This window comes from Conger conger, chromosome 6 (genome assembly GCF_963514075.1).
Source record: "Conger conger chromosome 6, fConCon1.1, whole genome shotgun sequence".
Classification (NCBI taxonomy): Eukaryota; Metazoa; Chordata; class Actinopteri; order Anguilliformes; family Congridae; genus Conger; species Conger conger.
The window spans coordinates 56,001,977-56,015,249 of NC_083765.1; positions in this window are offsets into that span (position 1 = coordinate 56,001,977).

Sequence of the window (13,273 nt, forward strand, 5' to 3'; positions counted from 1 at the left end):
TGACTGTCTCTATGGGCCGCATCTCGGTTTATCCCCACATATTTATTTTTCCAACCGCTAAATTACTACTCAAGGAATGCAAATACAATATATTACACTGAACCTCAAGTACAAAATACAAATAGAAAAGATTTAATACCCCCTTAAATGTTCAGTCTTTGCCAATGTACAGTATGAGTGCCTACCAATACCCAATTTTGTGAACATTTTTCATGGTAGGTGGGTGGAGGAAAAGGGGATATGTGTTTTACAAATCATCTGTACAGAATGAATAAGGGCACAGTAGCAGAAACAGGCCCGGGTGCAACCTTGCCACTGACATCCCTTACCTATATTCCTGGCTGTTTTCAGTTCAGCTGTTGTCCTACAGTTAAGTACACATTTACCCATAGGGGTATGTTCTACTTTTTCAACTACCCATTAAAACTTGGCCTGGTTCGCACTTAATTTATTGGTGTTCAGTGCTATTATGGTTATAGTGGGATGGCTTCCCCTATAAAAACAGCAGCAGAACAACACAGTGCAATATTGTTGCCCGGATACTGAAACACAATGAGCGCCTTTCCTGTCTCCTGTTAATGCCGAGTCTGATAATACCGTGTAATTAGAGGCAAAGTGGAAGTTAGGCTTCAAACCACAGGACAACCTGTTTTTATCAGTGAGTTTGTGTTAGAGAAAAGTGGTGACAAAACCCAGAGTGTGTCTGCACAATAGCAGGGCTGAGAATGTGCTGACATTTGACAAACCAGACAGCCTGTTAGCCCTAGAGAAACAGGAAACGCAATTACAGAAAGAAATATTGGGACCAGTCACCACAAATACACTCCAAAAAAAAGGCTTCACCAAGCCACCCTGACAAGGACAGGTTGTGCATTTACTGATATCACCATGGGAGGCAGATCTGCAAGGAAAATATGAAGAATGGAGAAAAAGCAAAATTAAAAAATGGCCGAATTTAAGGCTCTGGTGAGACACAATCGACAGGAAATTCACTGAACAAATCCTTTGTGGCTTTTCATAATATTTTATTGTAACTTTGCCTATTATATACAGTATAGTCCTTAGGACCAGTGATTCGTTCTATCAATTTTGCTGTTCATCACCTTGTATAAAAGTGTCTGCTAAATAAATGTATTGTAAATTATAGCCTCTCCAGAGAAAAACACCTAATCCACTGAAATATAACTACGCTGAACTGATATACGCACTAATGTTGCTGTTGTACATTTCTGGATAACAGCATCAGCCAGTAATGTATAGTAGTGTCAATCTTTACTTTTTTTAATGACCACGAGTAAGGTAAATTACTATCATGCAGTTGTTCATAGTTTTCCCTCGATGTTTTCCAAATGTCTAATGAAAAATCAAAACCGTTCCTTCACTGCAAAGTCTTCTGTCAATTCAAGAATGCATGCGCAGGTACAACCGACCTAAAGAATATCTGCGCATTCTGTTGTTACTTATTTTAAGTGTAAGTGGCTAAAACTAGAGCATCTATACAAACTCAAGTGCATGCTATCTCCTCAAAACAACTGAAATATTACAGTGAAAGTGAGTTATTTTTAAAGTATTTAAAATCTACACTTAATAAAATACTGTAGGTTTTACTGCATGAATATACCTTATAGAAGCAGTGATTTCATAGTAAAACGAGTACAGAATTAAGCCAACACTAAAAGTACAATCTAATTTGTAATACCTTCATGATTGCATAACCTTCTTCAGGCTATCTATTCAAGGATGGAGGATGGACTAACAAGACACTCAAGTTGTGATACAAGCCAATGGAGAATAGTGTCTGCAGATTGTCTGTAGATTACAGTCTGGCATTAAGTGAAACATCAATGTTGAGAGCTAGCTTTAAAGCAAGCTATAATAATAACTACCCCAGTCATGTAAAAAAGTGACAGCATGGACAAATTAATTAAGTTACATAAACCGTTGAGGTAACTTTCCCTAATGTCAAACCTACTTCATAAACATTCAAAATAAAGCACTCTGCATTCAACACTGTCAAACAGTATTCGCAGTTATTGTCAGGTTTGCATTTCCATGAGAATGTTTTCTTTTTGACCACCTATGCATTATAGATCTCTATAAAAAAAAAGAGATGACAGATGAAAACTGCTTGTTTCTTACAATGTTGGACAGAATCCACTGACTCCAGTCAAATCAGACTTCTACTGCATCAGCATAATGTTGCAGTTCGCAAGGACCTGACAAAATCCAGGAGCTGGGCTCTCCCACAGTCCTCTGCTCTGATTTAATCCTCAGAACAAATCCCAGAATGCTCTGCTCCACATTTTGCTTGCAGGTGATTATAACACTTCTGAAGATGTTATTCATTCTTGAACAACATTTTTAATTCTTAAACAAAATATGGTTGGTACTGGTTACCATAAACATCATAACAGCATTCAGTCAATTAAAAAAGTGAGAACATATGAACAGATGGTTAGGTGATTAGCCTAGCAGCTAAGGTACATGACTGGACCCCGGAGGCTTGGTGGTTCAAGCCCTGGTGTAGCCACGCTAAGATCTGCACAGCTGTTGGGCCCTTGAGCAAGGCCCTTAACCCCACATTTCTCCGGGGGGATTGTCCCCTCCTTAGTCTAATCAACTGTACATCACTTTGGATAAAAGTGTCAGCTAAATAACTGTAATGTAATGTAAAGATTCATCCAGAAGGCTGACCTATGAAATATCCATGAAATACTGCAGGCTATTTTGACAGGACTTTGATGTAAAGGGGAAATATTTTCCACAACTTTTTTTAGGATGAAGTACCTTTCCAAGATCCAAGCAATTATTTATAGTAACTGTCAGGACTGAGGACATTTCATGATCTTTATAGCCAAAGTGCTGCTCACATCTAAAGGCCTGAGCCACAGGGGCCATATCAATTTTACACCTGTTTGGCAGAAGTAAATCAACTGCTTCTTCTGCCAATTTTGCTGCCATTACTAATTCACTTGAGTTGAAAATATGTGTTAGTTCTCATGGGCCTGATCCTGAATTGAAGAACTTCCCAGTTACATACGATGTACACGTCTGCCATATGCACATCCTCACTTGAGATGCAGTTGCTTCACTCAGAAGGTGGTTCATGCTGAGCAGCACTGCACATAATTCAAATCCAGTGTCTGGCTCCTGAGCCCAAAATGGAGGAGGCAGAAAATATCCCCTTAATCAAATTATTGGTCTTGATCTGTTTTTAATCATTTTCCTTGATTAACAATGTGATTAAGTCACAAAGTGTTGGTACAATCAAGTGTAGCCACTGAAATAGGTAAAACAGGAATAAAACTCTTTATTTGCACACATTTAAATCAACGTTATTCAAAATTGTTGATACATGTTGCTACTCTGTTTTCCGCACTCAAACTGCGAGAATATTAATGGCAAAGATGTATTAATCAATACGCAAATTTAGTCATTTATACAATCAAGCTCAGGTTAGATAGAATTTATTGCAACACAGTAGATTTTTTTGTGAATGCTGTAAATACATTTATCGATTTATCTCTCTAAAATGGCGAGAAGAAAGAAGTGTGTTTGTGTTTACCTGCCAATTGATTATTCCCATCATTGGCAAGTTTGTTAATCAAGGAAAATGATTAAAAACAGTTCAAGACCAATAATTAGTTTCAGGGGATATTTTCTGCCTCCTCGATTTTGATCTCAGGAGCCACCACTGACATAATTAGCTTATTCCCGTCAATTTCCAGAGACAGAACTTGTGAATTTTCATTCCTTTTCCTGAATAGAAACATGTTATTCAGTGCTTCAGGGCATGGGTGACTTAAATTAAATAATAGCTGGCAACATATACATTTAAAGGGGGTTTGTTTTTATATCTTAGGGGCATACAATATTTACAATTCATTGTTAATGGGCTACCAAATGTGATGACACTGAAATATTTGTGAAATTAAATTAAATTGGTTGAGTAAATGTTGTATTGGATGTAAAATAGGGCGGCACAGATGGTGTGGTGGGTAGCACTGCCGCCTCACAGCAAGGAGGTCCTGGGTTCGAATCCCAGTCGGCCGGGGCCTCTCTGTGTGGAGTTTGCATGTTCTCCCCCTGTTTGTGTGGTTAGGATAATGAATGAATGAATGAATGAATGAATAAATGAATGAATGAATGAATGGATGTAAAATCATTGTTGCGTTTGTTTCAAGACAGTATTCACGCAACATCTCGATGGTCGACTCCTTCCTTTCAGTGACACTCCAGCCAAAGCACATATCTGTCGCTTCCCCACTGAATCACTCACGCCAGTTTGCAAGGGAAAAGTGCTTAGCTTTTCAGTTAAGCACACATACTGCAAATGTTTGATCAGCATCCTTTCAGAACAGAGAAGGAAAGCAGTGAAGTCCAGTATGACTTGACAAGAAAATAAAATATCAACCATGCATAAAGAGGAAATTTGCTGTATAATACCATCATTGCTGCTGTGAGAGACAGCAGTGCTCCTAATAGAAGTAATATACAAGTCATTAGAGGCCCTAAAAATACTGGAATATTAAATTACAACAATTGCAAAAGCAAAGTAAAATGAGTGTAACGCTGAAAAAACAGTGAGAGAGAGAGATTATCTTTACCTGTAATATGTTTATGTAAGTGTTCATGCTTATGTTATGTGTTCATGCATGTCATTTAGGTGATTTCCATATTTCTTTGTGTGTTTCTGCACTGTATAATATAGTATTGCTTTGGCAATATGACTGTAGTTGTCATGCCAATAAAGCAAATTGAATTGAATTGAGAAAGAGAGAGAGAGAGAGAGAGAGAGAGAGAGGAGAGAGGGAGAGAGAGAGAGAGAGAGAGAGAGAGAGAGAGAGACCGGGGTTGGCACAGGTCACCAGGGAGGAGTTGAACTGTCGAAAGCACACAACAATCACAACAAATCCAAACAAAATGGAAATATTATCCCAGATATGTACTGTGCACAAGATTACAGGCTCCCTAGACCAACCACCATGCAACATGACTGACACTTGCTAATGAAGGGTACACAGAGGAGGAGTTGATTTTGATCACACACAGCATAACAGCAATGGGCTCAGCAGAAACTCAGCTCAGCTAAAACTGAAACAGTGGGCTGATGCACACAGCATTTTCAAAACACATGTTCCCAAGGAAGGCCAAGGTGCTTGTGAGACCTGCAAACAGTTTTCCTTTGCATTCATTTTTTTTTATTTTGCGGCACATGAGGTTACTGAAATAAGAGTGTTTTTGATGAAAACCCAACACTAATTAGGGCAGTGGTCCTCTCTCCTGGTCCTGGAGAGCCACAGGGCATGCTGGTTTTTGTTTTCGCCTTAATGCTAGTAACTAATTCAGGTGCAAGAAACCAGGTGAGGTGAGTTAACCATAAAAGTTAGTGAAGAAGGCTGTTCCCAGTTCCATTCTAACATGCATAAGTATTGTCCCTGTTTTTAACATGAACTATGAAATAGCCATCAAAATAAAGGCTTTTACTTTTTGCCAGAAGAGTGCCTTGGACCTTTATTATTTTTTGTAAAATTAATTGCTTTAATTGACCAAGTAAGTGCTGAGTAACAACGAAAGCCAGCACACACCCTAACACTCTCCAGGACCAGGAGTGAGGACCACTGGATTAGGGGATGGGCGAATTGGGGGTTTTGTTGGCTCTCCCCACCAGTCCTAACACAATGAACTCCACTCACACCCTTTCGAAGAAGGTTGAAGAACTCCCATCGATCCCGGTGACCATCGACTAACTGAATGATGAATGCTTTGATGACCCATGCTGCCAGCAGAGGTTAGCCGTTTTTAATTCTCATTCCTTTTTGCTCAAAATGTTAAGTGTCAGAGTGAAAGAGAGGTTCATCGCACCGTCCAATTAGAGGCGATCCGTCATACTCAGCCGTTCAGATTCCTCTGCCCCGCGGCCCTGTTGTAGGGTCCAGGCACGTTGGCATGAACGCAGCGCAATTTCACGGTGGTCGATCTGTTGGGCGGCATCGGTGAGCCGCTAACCTTACAGCTCCTCTCAAAAACACATCTGTTTAATGGCTTGTGAGACCTTGCCCAGACCCTGTAGCTTTATCATAAAAAGAGACCTGGCCCCATCAGGCAGTTCTATTGATCAAAGCAGTGGATACAGAGAAACACACACTTTCCAGAGAGAACAATGGCTGCGATCTGTACATTTCTAAAGACACAAAGGATTTTTTTCCCCCATAATAAACATGCATTTAAAACTGTGGCACGCAAGAGAGGTCTGTGTCAATGCTGGCTCATAGCCACATTCATTTCATGGACCAGAGTTCATGCGAGCATAAGAAATCAACACATAGCCCCTCATCTTCCCGCACGACCACTCTTCCTACCATGGACAGTGGAGCGACATTGGCTCAGAAGGTAAGAGCAGTCATCTGGCAGCCGGTTCGATCCCTGCCTGTGTGTGTCCCTGAGCAAGACACCCAACACCCGATTGCTCCTGACGAGCTGGTTGGTGCCTTTCATGGCAGCCGATCGCCGTTGGCGTGTAAGTGTGTGCGTGAATGCGTGAGTGAGAAGCATCAATTGTACAGCGCTTTGGATAAAGGTGCAATATACATGCAGACATTTACCACTCACCATTTGTACCAGAGCGAGCCTGGTACATGTCCCACAACGGGCACTTTAAACAGCTGCCGTGGCAGGATGCAGACTGCCTCTCACCCACACCGTGAAGGGCGAGGCGAGTCGCCCAGCGAGCTAACACAGCACTGCCGCGGCCTAATGGTATGCAAGCCGCTGATTTATCTGCATATTATTCATGGAGACACGGGGGCCCTCCTCCGTCTGAGAATTCACTCTGCAGTTATGACTGCACAATAATGCGAGTCCAGACAAATATATTGGAAATGAAAGCGCATTCTGCACATTTTATTGTATTAGTATTCATATTTCCATCCAAAGAGAAATGAGTATGCATGTTATTATCTTTTATATTGAATACTTACTAATACGTAATATTTAACCTTTCCATTCAGCATAGGTCAAATTTACCTGTTTTAAACTTTTCAGAAAAAAAGTAATGACACTATTGAGAGATGCATTTCATAACCAGTGACTAAACCAGAGCAAATTTTTGCCTGCATGGTTTCTTTGAACATACAATAATGATGTAAAATGATTTTGTGAAATGAAACTGTGAGTTTGACACAATATATAATGAACTGCATAAAAATGTTGTTTCATTTTAATCTTTTACAGATAACTGTGCATTCATTATAGTGGATTTATATACATCACATCTTTATTACAAAAAGTAAATGACACTAAATGTGATCAAATAATCTCACAAACTATAGAAACCTTTCCAAATGGTACATTTCCATGCTTTACAGCTACATATGAAAGATGTATCTTGCTGGGTTTAAACTATGCCGTAGGCTCATAAACATGCCCTGGCCACTAGAAGGCAAATTGTGAATCGGAAAACCAATTGATTTGTGCTATTGACTGTGATGTTGTGACATTAAAATGCAAATGCATCCATTCAATGACAAACTGCTTAAAGCACAAGATCTTGCTGTTTTTACCAATTCCACAGTTTAATTGTTCACTACATTCTTAATGATGTAGAGTATCCTGTCTTATTTGTATAATTTCACTTTATTTACATTATATTGTTTTATTTCCGTAAGGCACTTTATGTTACAGATATGTATGAAACGTCATATAAATAGTACCTCAAAATGACGCATTTATGATACTTTATACAAGCTAATCTCAGTCAGTGGTAAGTCCTTAATTTCTCTTTGTGCCTTACTTTTCAGAAGAGGTATGTTTTTAAAAACGAGAGCACCACACACCAGAAGACAGAATTTAATTAAAAAGATGTTGGGGGAGTCGGGGCTGGCAATACAAAATATCTTGAGTTATGAGGCCATCTGCTGAAGACCGTTAATGTAGTTTGATGCATAGCATCTGTAATGATCACTATCTCCAGCAAATCACTCAAGTCTCCACTGAGACAGTGTCAGAAAGTACACCACTGGGTAAAACGGATCCCACCAGCGGCAAACACAGGGACACGGTGAGATGCCACACATCTCTTAATTTACACGCAAATTATCTTCTACCTATACACTCTCGGCAATAAAAGTACAAACACTTATCAGTAGGTCGACACCCTCTAAGTACGTTACATAAAATTGTACCCCAGCCAGCAATATATAATTTACTTTTTTGCTTGGAAAACTGACTCAAAGAGAACATTGCTATACTTTCAGGGTACATTTGGGAAATTTGAACCTTGAAGAACAGAAAATGCACCTCCACTGTCACTTTATTTCTGTGAGTGTACCAAGTGGTTTTTAGGTCTTGATGTCAGAGATAAGCGACTCTCACCTTCTTTGTTATGGCTTTTCCATGGAAAGGCAAGACGTGTGCCGTTTATCATCCAGTAACCGAACAGTTGTTGGACATGATCCTTTCACAGAGGTTCTTACTGTGGGGTCATGTTGATCATGTAATTTACTTCCAGTTCAAGGCACAGTCCCATCTGTTGATTCCCAGTCCACAAAATTTTGGCAGTCACATTGTCTCTGAGCTGCCGATGCAGAACTTGCCTGTTCAGAACAGGTCGCCTGCTTTTCCATCTGTCCAGTCATCCATGCACAGATTTTAGCTGGGCAAAGTATTGAGAGATTATTTGGACTAAATTGCACTGTGTGGCTGTAGCAAAGCTGTACTAAACAGTGCGCGTGTACTGTTCACAATCACATTACCTGGAGCATGCATAAAAATGTAGTGGGTCTCGCCTACTGCCCTAGAGTTCACCAGTTATAACCATGATAAAACACTGAACAGGACAATCATCTCCAATTTACTGCATTAAGCACCTCCCCATCCACTGTGCTAGTAGCAAAATGGAAAAGGAGTATAGAGTGAAGGACACTGTAATTCAGAGTAGAGTGAGAGTGATGCTAATTATGTTGTTTCTCTTTTGTTATAATGGCTGGCTGTGTTATCATTACTAAACCTCAGGGAGGACCTGGTTAGAGTGAAAATCGCTTTAATAGAAAGCAAAATAATACAATTCCTCGAAAGAAAAGAGTAAGTAAACTGCTCTGTCTGCCAAACAGTTCTTTGTTAAATACATTCTCACTTATAATTATTCCATATGAAAATGATTTCATTCAACAAGCGCAGGGTGCCTCAGGCTGGTGCTCTCACAAAGAGATGCATGGGCCATGCAGTCACTACAGGCTCCAGCGCCAAACTGAAATACGTGAGTTGAGAACTAGAAGGTTCTATCTGCGTTCTGAGTAGTTTCGTGATATTACGCTTCAAAGATTCCAAAGTGAATGGGCTCCAAGCAGATACGACCTTTTAAATGTTGCATTCTCTCACGCGTTTTTGCATTCTATTTTTCTATAAAACTTCACATCTGTATTTAGTGGCCTATAGACAACATATTTATGGCACAAACTATTTTTGGTCAAAAATGTCAGTTAGAACCTTATAATTATCAGCTCACGAATAAGAGAATAGCTCTTAAAGAGTTAAACCATCCTGAAGAAAGCAGACTAAAATCTGAAAGAGGCACACACAGCACATAAGTGATTCATAAGAGATAGAAAGAGTCGCAGAACCAAAGGTTACACCAACACCTGAGACAGCAACCACAAGCACAGTCAGTATGACAATAGAACACTGTAATTAAGTAGCTTATATCCAATCTTGTTTGGAGCCTGATTTTGATGGAACAACAAAGATCAATGTAGATCATCCAGCTCAATTAAGTGAAAACACTGTTACAGTCATCAGAACAAGTTTGTGATTATGCTTGGCAGTGTGGTCAATAGGAGCCATTGACACAGACTGATGAATTCTAAGAAACAATTAATGGCCTGAAACATGACTCACTTTTCCTTGTGGCAGGACAATGACCAAAAACATACTGTAAAAGCAACCAATGACTTTTTTCAGAGCCAAAATGTGGAATGCTCTTGACTGGCCAAGTCAATCACCCAACCTCAATCCAAGTGAAAATGTGTTTCACTTGCTGAAGACAGGACTGAAGGCAAAAAGGCCCTGAAACAAAGAGGAACTGAAGATGGCTGCAGAATAGGTCTGACTGAGCATCAGCAGGGCAGGTACCCAGCATCTGCTGATGTCTATGGGTTGCAGACTTCAGGCAGTCATTGACTGTAAAGGATTTGCAACCAAGTACTACATAAGATGATTTTTGTCCCTTGATCACCCGATATAGATGTAAATCCCCATAAATAAAACCTGACAGTCTTGTTTCATTACAAATCCAATGTGTTGAAGTACAGAGACAAATACTGTCCAAATACTTACAGACTGCACTGTATTTATATATTTGTATTTTGGATGCTATGGACTTGATAATCTTGGCGAAAAATGAGACCGATCAATGAATGACTAGCGGTCTTCCCACATTACTTATGAAAAATCATTATGAAAAATAAGTAATGACAGACTCTCAAAGTTGTGCATGAGTTCATTTTTACATGACAAACTGATACACTCCTCTGATGCTTCCATCAGAGTACATACAACAGTACCATAGAGTCAATTCAGAAGAACAGAGCAACAAGCTGAATAGAAATAGACGCACTTTACGATGAACTGAAAGCACTGACATCCTAAATTATACTCAGCAAGAGAAAAGGGTTGATCTGCCAAATGCATGCAAATTTGTGTGCCTCCAGATAGCTTTATATAACCATAGATAATGACTTCAAAACGGTTTATTTGAGGTTCGTGAATAAATCTCTTTATTTGCTGTTATAATAGCAGCACTTTGTGTTGATGGTTCCTGATGCATCTTTGAAGACCATAAAATGCAAAAACAGAGCTAATGTGTGATAACTATTGTCCAAAATATAAGTGTTAGTATCTATCTACTCAGATGAAGTGTGAAAACAGTGGCTGTGTTAATACATTTGAAAAAAGTAAAATAAACTGGACGGTGCACATTGTTGATCAACAGGACATAATATTCAAGATCAAGTATGGTGATATGCATGACTTTGGACACTTGCAAACATTCATTTGATTTGATTAATCAAATAATCATAAACCAATAATGATTAATAGCACCATAACTATGAAAAAAGTCAGTACTACTTGGAGAAAGTGTACTACACATAACAATGTATTAACTTCCATCACTCAGATAGGCAAGGTAGGTATCATATAATATATAGTGCAGTCTGTAAGTATTTGGACAGTGATACATCTTCTTGTTTAGGCTACACACTCCTGCACAATGCATTTGAAATGACACAATGAATATGAAGGTTAAAGTACTTTAGGGTATTTACATCCATATTGGGTGACCCATGCTGGAATTACAGCCCTTTTTGTACATAGTCCCCCCATTTTAAGGGACCAGAATTAAATGCATTGTTAAGAAACAAGAATGGACAGGTGAGTTCAGCAATTGCTCCCGACATGGTAACCCACAGAAGACCAATGAATACTTTCAAATGTGAAGGAAAAGCCCTTTCAACCATCAAACAGATCGAGAACATTCTGCAGGACATAGACGTACTGTACATGTTTCAAGTGACCATAAAGAGTAGACTACAATGTCATAACCACAGAGGGTTCACCATAAGATGTAAACCACTTGTAGGTCTCAATAACAGAACATCCCAGTTAGAGTTTACGAACAAACAAAAAACATTACATTACCATAAAAAAAAGCACATTAAAAACTAAAGTTCTGGAGCACAGTTTTATGGACACATGTCAAAGTGATGGGAAGGGAAAATAACTCCTGATATCATCTGTGAAACATGGTGGAGGTAGTGTTGTGGTTTGGGCATGTTTGGCTCTGACTACAACTGTCTCACTTACATTTATTGATGGTGTGTCTCCTGACAGCAGCAGCAGTATAAATTTGGAATTATACAGAAACATCTTATCTGTCCAAGCCCAACCTAATTCCTTAAAACTCATTGGATGGGTTTTCACCTTGCAGCAGGAAAATGAGCCGCCCCAACAGACTGCAAAAACAACCAAGGAGCTTTTCATGTGGGATTCTCTCTCAGCCAGGCCAATCACCTGATCTGAATCCAAATGAAAATGTGTTTCACTTGCTGAAGACAAGACTGACGGCAAAATGCACCAGAAGCTAACAAAATAAAGGCTGTTATGGTACAGGACTGGCATCACCTGGGAGGATAACCGAAATCAGGGGATGTCTATGGGTCACTGACTTACGTGAAATATGCAAATATTTTGCTGCCAACTATTAAATGATTACTTTATTTTGGATTATGTTCATTTGTCCAACTACATATGGTATCCTAAAATTGGGAGACTATGTATAAAAAAGGCTGTAATTATCATGTAACTGGGGATCAATATGGATAGAAGTCCCCTCAGATTAAAGATGACAGTCTGCACCTTAACCTCATAGTCATTGTTTCAATTCAAATCTGCACTGTACTATAGTACAGAGCCAAAATAACACAAAATAGAGTCACTGTCGAAATACTTACAGAAAACATTGTATGTGCAAACCACTATTACCTAACAGTAAGTTCAGATATGGGTCAACAGACAAAAGTGCTGAAACCCTCTTGGATCCAATAACCTAATTGTTGATGCAATTTTTGAAGTCCAGTATAATATATCAACTGCAACACAGTTGTCCATTTTTTCTTATGTAACTTTGGAGGGAGGAGAAAGGTTTTTTTGTGGAATCTGTTTCCATGGCAACACACAAGAGTAGGCTACAGTGATTTGGGAGAAGACTCTTTCAGGGGCAATTAAAGCCAAGGTCTCATCCCTGGCGACGCCAAAGTGTACCTTACTGCATCTGTGGCTGAGTAGACAGAAGGTGAGCAAGCTGGGCCCATACGCAAAAGGTTGCAGGTTCAAATCCAAAATGTGGTGCCTCACCCAAACCACTTTCAGTGAATTCAGCAAGATAAGTAGATCATATTTTAAAACTGAATCAATTTAGGATCCCTGGATGAGTCAACATCAATGTGAGCATGTCAGAGCTGGGTCTACCAAAGATGCTTCAGCAAAGAGCACGGCAGATTGAATTAAGAACCACAATTTAAAAAACGAATGAGCTGCTCTTAATTCGGCACTTCAGAAATGCCCAGATGACTCAATATGCTGCTTTTTTTTCATACCACACATGGTGATTGTTACACACAATAGTTTTTGTATTATTATTTAGGCCAATTAAACAATAGACAGAGCTATATGTGTGCCACCTCATCCTGACCCAGTTGCACTGTGGCCTGCAAACAGG